The sequence below is a fragment of the Zophobas morio genome, unplaced genomic scaffold (assembly GCF_036711695.1).
Source record: "Zophobas morio isolate AGI-343-1 ecotype UQ-CSIRO unplaced genomic scaffold, CSIRO_AGI_Zmor_V1 ptg000024l, whole genome shotgun sequence".
NCBI lineage: Eukaryota > Metazoa > Arthropoda > Insecta > Coleoptera > Tenebrionidae > Zophobas > Zophobas morio.
In genome coordinates, this window is record NW_026972129.1 from 2912755 (window position 1) to 2925600 (window position 12846).

Sequence of the window (12846 nt, forward strand, 5' to 3'; positions counted from 1 at the left end):
GCAATATTCTCAATTTTTGGTGCAATTTCTTCCGGTGGTGTATTGGGTACTAACTTTGCATTTGTATTGTATCTGAATTGTATCTGTATCTGTTGTGTATTCTGTATTGTAGTTAGATTGTAGGTACTTGTACTGTATTTCTGTTGTATTGTACTGTATAACGTTCTATCCCTCATTAACAAATCCTAGCCCTCTCCTTTCCTAGCGAGATCTGCTCCAGTCCTTCCCGTGGTTCTTGCTGAGCATCAACTATCGAGGACAGAAAATTCAAATTCAAAACCAGCAAAGTTTCAAAAAAATCATGAAAATCGCTCGTTGGTGGCCAACGTGGAGCAAAAGAGAATTTTGTAACTCAACTAACATTGTTAACTTTATATTCTTAAGGAAACAAAAATATTTTTTATATTTAATTTATTATTTACAAGGACAAATAGTCATTTGCCACACCGATGCTCATTTTTAGATCAAATGCTCACAAAACGCGTAGATGTTCAATTTGTGTCCGGGGAGATACAGTGTTTCCAAGCAGGTACTCAGTACATAGAGTAGATACTCAGGCATATAATAATGAAGTAGGTACTTCGTACTCCGAATATGAGTATCTACTCAGTTTTATTCATACCACCCAATGTCTCGCTTCAATGTTTGATTAAGTATGTTGATTATGAGCACAACACTGATCAAGTGATCAACTTCCATATCCGAATTACCCATGAAATAAATCATTGCGGATTGACTTCGTGGACCTATGTCAGCTTGTCGTCTTCTCGGCATTGTAATGAACTTCATAAAACGATACAGAATTATTTTCACAGTCAATCAAATCTGTAAATTTTATCTTGTGAATATAGGTAAATAGAATGGCAGATCAAAATTAATAAGAAACTTTCGCAATGTGTAACTCAATTCACTTTAACCAAGACTTTTCTTAAAATAAACGACGTTTTTTTTTTACGAAAAAACAAAGAACAATTTGAAATGCAATATACTTTTCACAATCGCGCGGAAGAAATAGTTTTCTATGAGACGTCAGTTAGACGACAGGTCCGTCAGGAACGCCAACTATTCAAATTAATTCGAAGTGGCGATTCCCATGCAAAATTTTTAGAATTTTTTTATTTTTTAGCTGTCTTATTTTTTATAAATTTTCTTACATATAAACCTTGTCCTGACAATAAGGAACACAAAAAAAAAGAATCATCCAATTCGGTGCAGCGTTCTGAAGTTATGCGCGTACATCCATTTCGGTGATTCATTTTTATACAGGGTGACTGCGAAATAAGTGCAAATATTTTAACCACGGCATCCCCCACCCTAGTAGAGCCTAAATATAGAAAAAAGAAATTAAAAATCGAATGGGGCAAAACCCCCATGAACCACCCTCGATACGAAGGCACTGAGCCACCTTGTAAACAGAGTTGGAAAAACGTTTGAATAAAAACGACCTAAACACTTTCAGTTTCAATTAAAAGTAAAACCGACTTTTTGCTGCTTATCATTCGTTCATTCATTTACTCATTCATCGTTAAAGGTCAGTGTGAAAGTTTTTTGGTAATTTTGATTCTGACGGATGTTTGGTCCTTGTCACAACGATTTTACGTTGTTTATTGGAACAGAAATAAGAGCAACTTAGAATGCTACTACCTTTTTACAAGAAATGTTGAAAATGTTGTCCTTGACTAGCAATACAGGCCTCAGAGCGTCGCAAGAGGTTTGTTGATAGGTAAAAAAACACCGGAGTAGCGGGTGTCACTTTCACTTGTTGAAGCTCTTCGATAATTTCTGGACACTGTTGATTTCCACAAACGAACTGTTTCATCCAACTGATACACATTTATCGAAAACCGTCTCTTGAAATCGTACTTGTTGACGACTACGTGGAGTTCCATCGGACAAAAAGTGAGTTACACAACGTGGACAATAAGCGGGCTCCAAACCCTGTACTTTGTCAACATGGTATGGATGTGGCCGTATTCTTTTAATGTAGGATGCACTACAAGCTGTGAAAATCCAACTTCTTCTTTCTGTCCTATCACGGCCACGATCGTGAGTTTGAGGTTGAAGGTACCATGATCTCGGAGATGCTGTACCACTGATGCACCCATTACCATATCGACACAATCTGCATGGGAAAACTGCACCATAAACCGATTTCACCGACCGCTCGATGCTAACTGGCCCTTTTCGTGTTTTTCACGTTGCGATTAAAAAAGTGCCTGATAAAGTAACTTTTTTGGTTCTTTAACCGACTCGCTCTGTTCCATTCATTGTAGTAATTATGTAGGTCACAAAACAGTCCAGCGGCGCGTACAACAATTTACATTGAATTTCAAATAATTTTTTCTAGACACTGCTACTACTTAGGACCGTGAATTTTACCCAGTGACATAATCATATTGTGAGCTATTCCCCATTTTTTTTTTTGCATGTATTTCGCAGTCACCTTGTATAGATAATTCTTTGCATGTTGATAAAAATATGCAATGTTTTAAATATCAATGGCAATGAAAGTAATATTTTTTTCTCTTAAAGTAGTAATGAATATTCAAAACCGTGCATATTTTGAAAAAATTGGTCTAAAGAGTTTAGACAGTACTTCCCTCGCTGTCGGAAACTTGACGACTGCATGCCTATTGTGTTTTTTTTCTCATTACATTTTTGTAGTGGGAATTTAAAAAAAAATTGCGATGACGTCATCAACATTTTTGCAAGGACACGTATATCAGTTGGGATAGATGTAGTGTAATACTAAGAATAAAATTATTATATTCTCAAATTTTCGGGAAAATGAATTGGGTCGTTTGAATATTGATTTGTAATAATCAATAAAATAACGAAACAATTTACTCACGTATACCTACGTATCAGAGGCAACTGAAAATCGTGTATGTATAAACATTGTTAATTTAAGATGACAGGCGTAACAGCATACGTGAGAGCCAAACACAGAAACTGTAAACAAAACGACCGTCGGTTTTATTGCTTCGACTTCCGCTTATTATATAAAACATTGGGTTTTATTTTAATTCTTGACGGTGAAATTCACAATTGGTTGATTATAAACATGTCTATTTCACATTCGCGGAATCAAGTGAACGCATAAAACAAATGCAGGTCTGTAATGTTAAAGTCGATGTAAATAAGCGTGCTACCCTTATGTTTCAACCGAGTTTTTCCTTTAACAAATTTTGTGTCTACCAAATTGGGTTGGTTGGGGTGTAATACTAATAATAAGTGTTGCCTTTAATTTAATCAATAAAATAAATTGACTTCATTAATTTTTTTGAACCACCTCTTAAGAAAATCTAAAAAATATGAATGGAATGATAAATCACAAGTACAAACTCATCATATTTTTTGCATTTTAGATAGGATTTATTCAGCAAAATTTAAGGGTGACGTCATCAATTTTTTTAGGAGGAAATACATTTTGAACAAAAGTTTACCATCCTTATAATAACTTTAAAATATTCCCAAGATTTCAAAGTATTCGGTTTTGTAATTCCTGATTAAATCGATAAAATAAATTCACGCCTTCATTAATTTTTTTGAGTCACCCTGCATATGCAAATCCAAAAATATGAATGGAATGATAAATCACAAGTACAGACTCATCATATTTTGTACATTTTAGATACGATTTATTCGGAAAACTTTTGAGCTGACGTCATCACTTTTTTGTAGAAGATAACCAAATATATTTTGACTAAAAATTTATTATGCTCTTTATAACCTTAAAACATCTGCAAGATTTCAAAGCATTCGGTTTTGTAGTTCCTGATTAAATCAATAAAATAAATTTACGCATTCATTAATTTTTTTGAGTCACTCTGTATATGCAAATCCAAAAAATATGAATGGAGTGATAAATGACAAGTACAGGCTCATCATATTTTGTACATTTTAGATATGATTTATTCGGCAAACTTTCGAGCTGACGTCATCAAGTTTTTGGAGGGGATAAGCAAATATATTTTGACTAAACATTTATTATGCTCTTTATGACCTTAAAACATCTGCAAGATTTCAGAGCATTCGGTTTTGTAGTTCCTGATTAAATCAATAAAATATATTTACGCATTCATTAATTTTTTTGAGTCACCCTGTATATGCAAATCCAAAAAATATTAATGGGGTGATAGTTCACAAGTACAGACTCATCATATTTTGTACATTTTAGATATGATTTATTCCACAAACTTTTGAGCTGACGTCATCAAGTTTTTGGAGGGGATAAGCAAATATTTTTTGACTAAAGATTTATGATGCTCTTTATAGCCTTAAAACATCTGCAACATTTCAAAGCATTCTGGTTAGCAGATTAAAAATTAAATTTCAAAATGTTGTTTTATAATTTTGATTTTTTTTCCAAAAATCTGGACGTTTCGGGTGAAAAGTCGATTCAGAGTTGTAAACTACATGTGTAGGACTATGTTATTTTATACAATTGAAAACCCATTTACTATGTACAATTTTGAAGTGCCGTCATCGCTTTAGTGGTGGGGATGATTCGACAAATTTTGGTTAGCGTTTTACCATCTACATGATATTCTTAATATAAGTACAAAATTTCACAACAATCGGTCGAGTACTTTCGGAGATTATCTGTCTAATAAAAATCCGTGACAACAGACGGACAGACGGACAGACGGACAGACGGACAGACGGACAGACGGACAGACGGACGGACAGACGGACAGACGGACAGACGGACAGACGGACAGACAGACGGAAATGGGAGACCTATTTCTTCGTCTTCTAGGGGTCATGAAAGATCGAGAAAACGTAAAAGTAGAGAGTCGGCCGACGGACTCGATTACAATACTTCCTTTGCTTACGCTCGGGAAGTAAAAATGTACGCATATTTCAGCCTTTTTGGTTACATATTTCAAAAAATTTTTCTGCATATAAATTGGGAATCTACTTGTTATTCATGTTATTAATGTAATTATTGGTATTAATATATTAATATTATTACTAGTATGGGTATTTAATATCCATTTACTATGTACAATTTTGTAAGGACGTCATCTCATTGTTTGTTGGGATGATTAGATAAAGTTTGTTTAGCGTTTTACCATCTGCATGATGTTTATAATACACATACAGAATTTGAGAAAAATCGATAGGGTAGTTTCGGATATTATCTTTTTATCAAAATCGACGCAGACGGCGGATAGACAGACAGACGGACGAACGGAAAACGGAAAACTATTTATTCGTACTCTCAGAGTCATAGCACATCGAGAAATTATGAAAGTAGCCCGTAGCCCGATGGACTCGATTACAATACTTCCTCAGCTTACGCTTGGGAAGTAAAAAAGGATGATTTTCTTCATCTGCACTGCCTCTAGGAACCAGCGATGTCGTCCGGAATCCCAGTCTTCGATGATATGGTTTCTCAATTTTCTACGATCCCATTTTCATTCAAATTGCAGAATTAGTAGTTGAAAAACATAGCAATGCTCGACGCAAAATTTCCAGGAATCCTCCTGACTGCGCCACTTAAATTCGGGGGTCCATAAATTAGATTTTTAAAAAGTTGAAAGCTTTATTGCAGCCATTGGACAAGTGCGACCGGGGATAAGCTAAATACAATGTTAAAATACCGGATGACTATTAATGATTGAAACAAATTTTTGTGTTGGCAATTTTGAATTATTGGCATCCGTACGGCAATTCACAATTGTCAATTTTGACAAGAGCACGCCTAACAAACGTGTTGACTGGTTGACACGAGGGCAGCTGTCATAAATGTCACTTTAACAATAAGGTATGCCATCATAAAATTTTAAGTAGGTGACAAAAAAAAAACACAAACATTAATAAGGGTGTGGGGACAAAAAATCTGCACAAATTTTAATTCACCGAAAATCGAGTTAGCTTTGAGAAAAATGACGGTTGACGTTATAACATTTTTTTACAGTTGTTAAAAATTGTTATGCCTAGTTCCTCTTGAAAGTTTCAATATTTTTTGTAATAATGGAACACTTAAATGAAAATGATCGCCGATCTGTGATTGCCGAATTTTATAGAAGGCATATGCATTTAAAAAAGTCATTCACCCTTAATCACTTCTTCCAAATGGGGATATCAAAAAAGACAACTTATAGTATTTGCAGAAGAGTAGAGAATGGGAATTCGGTAGAAAGACAAGTAGGAAGCGGAAGACCAGCAAGAAAAATGTCCCAGAAGAAGAGAGAAGCCTTAGTCAATCAAAGTCACGGTAAACTTGGTGTTTCACTAAGAAAGATTGGACGGAAATTTAAAATTGACAAAAAGTATGTTAGCAACATATTAAAGGAGAATAATGTCAAACTTGCAACACGAAAATCCGCCCCCAAATATTCAGAAAAACAAAAGTTGGAACAGAAACGAAAATTAAGGCATCTTTCTGAATCCGCTTTTTCCCCCTCAAATGGAACTGAAATAATCATCGATGACGAATCCTACTTCACTTTTGATGGTAGCGATACTGCTAACAATAAACATTTCTATTGCAAGGAAGGAGAAGAAGTAGATGATAAAGTGAAATTCAAACGTCATAAAAAATTTCAGTCCAAGTTGTTGGTCTGGTTGGCCATTTCTTCACGTGGACATTCTACTGCGTTTATTTGCCCATCTGGAAATTCTGTTAATGCAGATATTTATGAAAAACAGTGCATTAGGTCTCGACTTGTCCGCTTTATAAGAGAAAAGCATTCGGATGGCAATTTTGTATTTTGGCCAGACATGGCAACAGCTCATTACGCAGCTAACGTTATTGCTGCATATAATGAGTTAAACATTCCTTTTATCCCTAAGGACAAAAATGTTCCCAACGTACCTCAACTACGCCCAATTGAACGTTTTTGGAGAAACCTAAAGAGGAATGTGTACGAAAATGGATGGGAAGCCTCGACACATGCAGAATTAAAGAAGCGTATACTGCTGAAAATACGGCAAACAAAAATAACGGCTTTTACAAATTTAATGCGCCGTGTTAAAACAAAAATTCTTAAAGCAAGTAGATATGGTACAGATTGTGTTCTTTAAAGTTGTTTTTATAAATGTTGTTGATCACGTTATTAATACCTGCTTTTATAATACAGTTATTCTAGTTTGAAATTTGTGCAGATTTTTTGTCCCCACACCCTTAGTCACTCGATATTTATGTATCACTATGAAGTGCTGAGACCGCCCGCTGTCTCGCCCTCGCACAGATCACCTAAGTAAAAATAAAATAACGGCTGTAATTTAAATAAAAATTGGTCTAAAGAGTTTAGACAGTACTTCCCTCGCTGTCGGAAACTTGACGACTGCATGCCTATTGTGTTTTTTTTTTTTTCTCATTACATTTTTGTAGTGGGAATTTAAAAAAAATTGCGATGACTTCATCAACATTTTTGCAAGGACACGTATATCAGTTGGGATAGATGTAGTGTAATACTAAGAATAAGATTATTGTATTCCCAAATTTTCGGGAAAATGAATTGGGTCGTTTTGAATATTGATTTGTAGTAATCAATAAAATAACGGAACAATTTACACACGTATACGGCGCCGGCGTGTACTAGGAGAGGCAACTGAAAATCGTTTATGTATAAGCATTCTTAATTTAACCCTTCGGTAGTCGCGCCTGCTTTTGTAACACGAGTAGTCGCGCTGTATCTCTCAGATACATGGTATAAAATAATGGCTTTTTCGAAGTTTTAACAACAAACAACAATTCAAAAACAGTAAATTTATTATAACCTGTAGGACCCTGGTGGGTTAGGTAGCATCGCGCTTGCCTGCCACACCTTGGGTCGTGGGTTCGATTCCCACCCTGCTCTGGGTGTTGTGCATGTCCCCCGTTACCCTGTAATTGGGCCTCCGGCCTGTTGGGTAACGTTAACCAATAAAAATAAAAATAAAATAAAAATAAAAATAAATAATAATAAAAAATATATAATTTTAAATTTATTCAGTATCTTCGCTTTCACTATTCAGGCAAGCTGGACACAAAGTTTTTGCATGCAGTTTCAAGCAAACATGTGTGCCACATTTTTCACAATAATGCGCTGTAAGTGATGTTTTTTTGGTATCTTGTTAAGACGACAAGCGTAAAATAGCATACGTGAGAGTCAAACAGAGAAACTGTAAACAAAACCGATGGTCGTCTAGAGATTTTTATTACTTCAACTTCCGCTTATTATATAAAACCTTGTGTTTTATTTTAACTTTTGACGGTGGAATTCACAATTGATTGATTATAATACATGTCTATACTACATTCGCGGAATCTAGTCAGCGCACAAAACAAATGCACGTCTGTAATGTTAAAGTAAATATAAATAAACGTGCTACCCTTATGTTTCAACCGAGTTTTTACTTTACAAAATTTTGTGTCTACCAAATTGGGTTGGTCCAATGTAATACTAATAATAACTGTTGCCTTTAATTTAATCAATAAAATAAATTGACTTCATTAATTTTTTTGAGCCACCTCTTAAGCAAATCTAAAAAATGTGAATGGAATGATAAATCACAAGTACAAACTCACCATATTTTTTGCATTTTAGATAGGATTTATTCAGCAAAATTTAGGGGTGACGTTTTCAATTTTTTTAGGGGAGATGAACAAATACATTTTGAACAAAAGTTTACCATGCTTATGATAACTTTAAAATATCTCCAAGATTTCAAAGCATTCGGTTCTGTAATTCCTGATTAAACCAATAAAATAAATTCATGCATTCATTAATTTTTTTGAGTCACCCTGTATATGCAAATCCAAAAAATATGAATGGAATGATAAATCACAAGTACAGACTCATCATATTTTTAACATTTTAGATAGGATTTATTCACCAAATTTTAGGGTGACGTCATCAATTTTTTTAGGGGGGATGAGCAAATAAATTTTGATAAAAAATTTACCATGCTTATGATAACTTTAAAACATCTCCAAGATTTCACAGCATTCGGTTCTGTAATTCCTGATTAAATCAATAAAATAAATTGACGCAGTCATTAATTTTTTTCAGTCACCCTGTATATGCAAATCGAAAAAATTGGTCTAAAGAGTTTAGACAGTACTTCCCTCGCTGTCGGAAACTTGACGACTGCATGCCTATTATGTTTTTTTTTCTCATTACATTTTTGTAGTGGGAATTTAAAAAAAAATTGTAATGACGTCATCAACATTTTTGCAAGGACACGTATATCAGTTGGGATAGATGTAGTGTAATACTAAGAATAAAATTATTGTGTTCCCAAATTTTCGGGAAAATGAATTGGGTCGTTTTGAATATTGATTTCTTATAATCAATAAAATAACGAAACAATTTACTCACGTATACGGCGCCGGTGTGTAATATCTAGAGAGCGGATTTCTGTCGGGCTGGGCAAGGCCAAACTCGGCACGGCTCGCACGGGATGCGAATTCATTGCCGTTGCGGACTGCACTTCGTTTATTTGAGATTAGAATAACGTTGTTTCGTTGCACTCTGCTGTTAATTCCCGTTCTCATTTACTTAGCCGTTTGATTAATAAATCGTTAATTATATTTATGGAATCCAGCACGTCCCCCCCTATAATCGTGACGTAGCCCGACAGAAATCCGCTGTCTAGTAATATGAGGGGCAACTGAAAATCGTTTATGTATAAACATTCTTAATTTAAGATGACAAGCGTAACAGCATACGTGAGAGCCAAACAGAGAAACTGTAAACAAAACGACCATCGGTTTTATTGCTTCGACTTCCGCTTATTATATAAAACATTGCGTTTTATTTTAATTCTTGACGGTGAAATTCACAATTGGTTGATTATAAACATGTCTATTTCGCATTCGCGGAACCAAGTGACCGCATAAAACATATGCAGGTCTGTAATGTTAAAGTCGATGTCAATAAGCGTGCTACTCTTATGTTTCAACCGAGTTTTTCCTTTAACAAATTTTGTGTCTACCAAATTGGGTTGGTTGGGGTGTAATACTAATAATAAGTGTTGCCTTTAATTTAATAAATAAAATAAATTGACTTCATTAATTTTTTTGAACCACCTCTTAAGAAAATCTAAAAAATATGAATGGAATGATAAATCACAAGTACAAACTCATCATATTTTTTGCATTTTAGATAGGATTTATTCAGCAAAATTTAAGGGTGACGTCATCAATTTTTTTAGGAGGGATGAACAAATACATTTTGAACAAAAGTTTACCATGCTTATAATAACTTTAAAATATTCCCAAGATTTCAAAGCATTCGGTTTTGTAATTCCTGATTAAATCGATAAAATAAATTCACGCCTTCATTAATTTTTTTGAGTCACCCTGCATATGCAAATCCAAAAATATGAATGGAATGATAAATCACAAGTACAGACTCATCATATTTTGTACATTTTAGATACGATTTATTCGTCAAACTTTTGAGCTGACGTCATCAGTTTTTTGTAGAAGATAACCAAATATATTTTGACTAAAAATTTATTATGCTCTTTATAACCTTACAACATCTGCAAGATTTCAAAGCATTCGGTTTTGTAGTTCCTGATTAAATCAATAAAATAAATTTACGCATTCATAAATTTTTTTGAGTCACCCTGTATATGCAAATCGAAAAAATTTGAATGGATTGATAAATCACAAGAAGAGACTCACCATATTTTGTACATTTTAGATAGGATTTATTCAGCAAAATTTTGTGGTGACATCATAAATTTTTTAGGGGGGACGACCAAATACGTTTTGATCAAAAATTTACCATGCTTATGATAATTTTAAAATATCTTCAAGATTTCGAAGCATTCGGTTTTGTAGTTCCTGAGTAAATCAGTAAAATAAATTTACGCTTTCATTTATTTTCTTGAATCACCCTGTATATGCAAATCCAAAAAATATGAATGGAGTGATAGATCACAAGTACAGACTGATCATATTTTGTACATTTTAGATATGATTTATTCGGCAAATTTTCGAGCTGACGTCATCAAGTTTTTGGAGGGGATAAGCAAATATATTTTGACTAAACATTTATTATGCTCTTTATAACCTTAAAGCATCTGCAAGACGTCAGAGCATTCCGTTTTGTAGTTCCTGATTAAATCAATAAAATATATTTACGCATTCATTAATTTTTTTGAGTCACTCTGTATATGCAAATCCAAAAAATATGAATGGAGTGATAGATCACAAGTACAGACTCATCATATTTTGTACATTTTAGATATGATTTATTCCACAAACTTTTGAGCTGACGTCATCAAGTTTTTGGAGGGGATAAGCAAATATTTTTTGACTAAAGATTTACGATGCTCTTTATAGCCTTAAAACATCTGCAAGATTTCAGAGCATTCGGTTTTGTAGTTCCTGATTAAATCAATAAAATATATTTACGCATTCATTAATTTTTTTGAGTCACCCTGTATACGCAAATCCAAAAAATATGAATGGAGTGATAGATCACAAGTACAGACTCATCATATTTTGTACATTTTAGATATGATTTATTCCACAAACTTTTGAGCTGACGTCATCAAGTTTTTGGAGGGGATAAGCAAATATTTTTTGACTAAAGATTTATGATGCTCTTTATAGCCTTAAAACATCTGCAACATTTCAAAGCATTCTGGTTAGCAGATTAAAAATTAAATTTCAAAATATTGTTTTATAATTTTGATTTTTTTTTCCAAAAATCTGGACGTTTCGGGTGAAAAGTCGATTCAGAGTTGTAAACTACATGTGTAGGACTATGTTATTTTATACAATTGAAAATCCATTTACTATGTACAATTTTGAAGTGACGTCATCGCATTAGTGGTGGGGATGATTAGACAAATTTTGGTTAGCGTTTTACCATCTACATGATATTTTTAATATAAGTACAAAATTTCACAACAATCGGTCGAGTACTTTCGGAGATTATCTGTCTAATAAAAATCCGGGACGGCAGACGGACAGACGGACGGACAGACGGACGGACAGACGGACAGACGGACAGACAGACAGACGGACAGACAGACGGAAATGGGAGACCTATTTCTTCGTCTTCTAGGGGTCATGAAAGATCGAGAAAACGTAAAAGTAGAGAGTCGGCCGACGGACTCGATTACAATACTTCCTTTGCTTACGCTCGGGAAGTAAAAATTTGAATGGAATGATAAATCACAAGAAGAGACTCACCATATTTTGTACATTTTAGATAGGATTTATTCAGCAAAATTTTGTGGTGACGTCATAATTTTTTAGGGGGGACGACCAAATACATTTTGATCAAAAATATACATGCTTATGATAATTTTAAAACATCTTCAAGATTTCAAAGCATTCGGTTTTGTAGTTCCTGAGTAAATCAATAAAATAAATTTTGCGCATTCATTAATTTTTTTGAGTCACCCTGTGTATGCAAATCCAAAAAAATATGAATGGAGTGATATATCACAAGTACAGACGCATCATATTTTGTACATTTTAGATAGGATTTATTCGGCAAACTTTTGAGCTGACGTCATCAAGTTTTTGGAGGGGACAACCAAATATATTTTGACTAAAGATTTATCATGCCCTTTAGAGCCTTAAAACATCTGCAACATTTCAAAACATTCGGATTAGCAGATTCAAAATCAAATTGGAAAATGTTGTTTTATAATTTTGATTTTTTTTCCAAAAAAAATTTCGGGTAAAAACTCAATTCGGAGTCGTAAACGACATGTGTAGGACTATGTTATTTTATACAATTTAAGACCCATTTACTATGTACAATTTTGAAGTGACGTCATCGCATTAGTGGTGGGGATGATTACACAAATTTTCGTTTGCGTTTTCCCATTTACATGATATTCCTAATATATGTACAAAATTTCGTAACCATCGGTCCA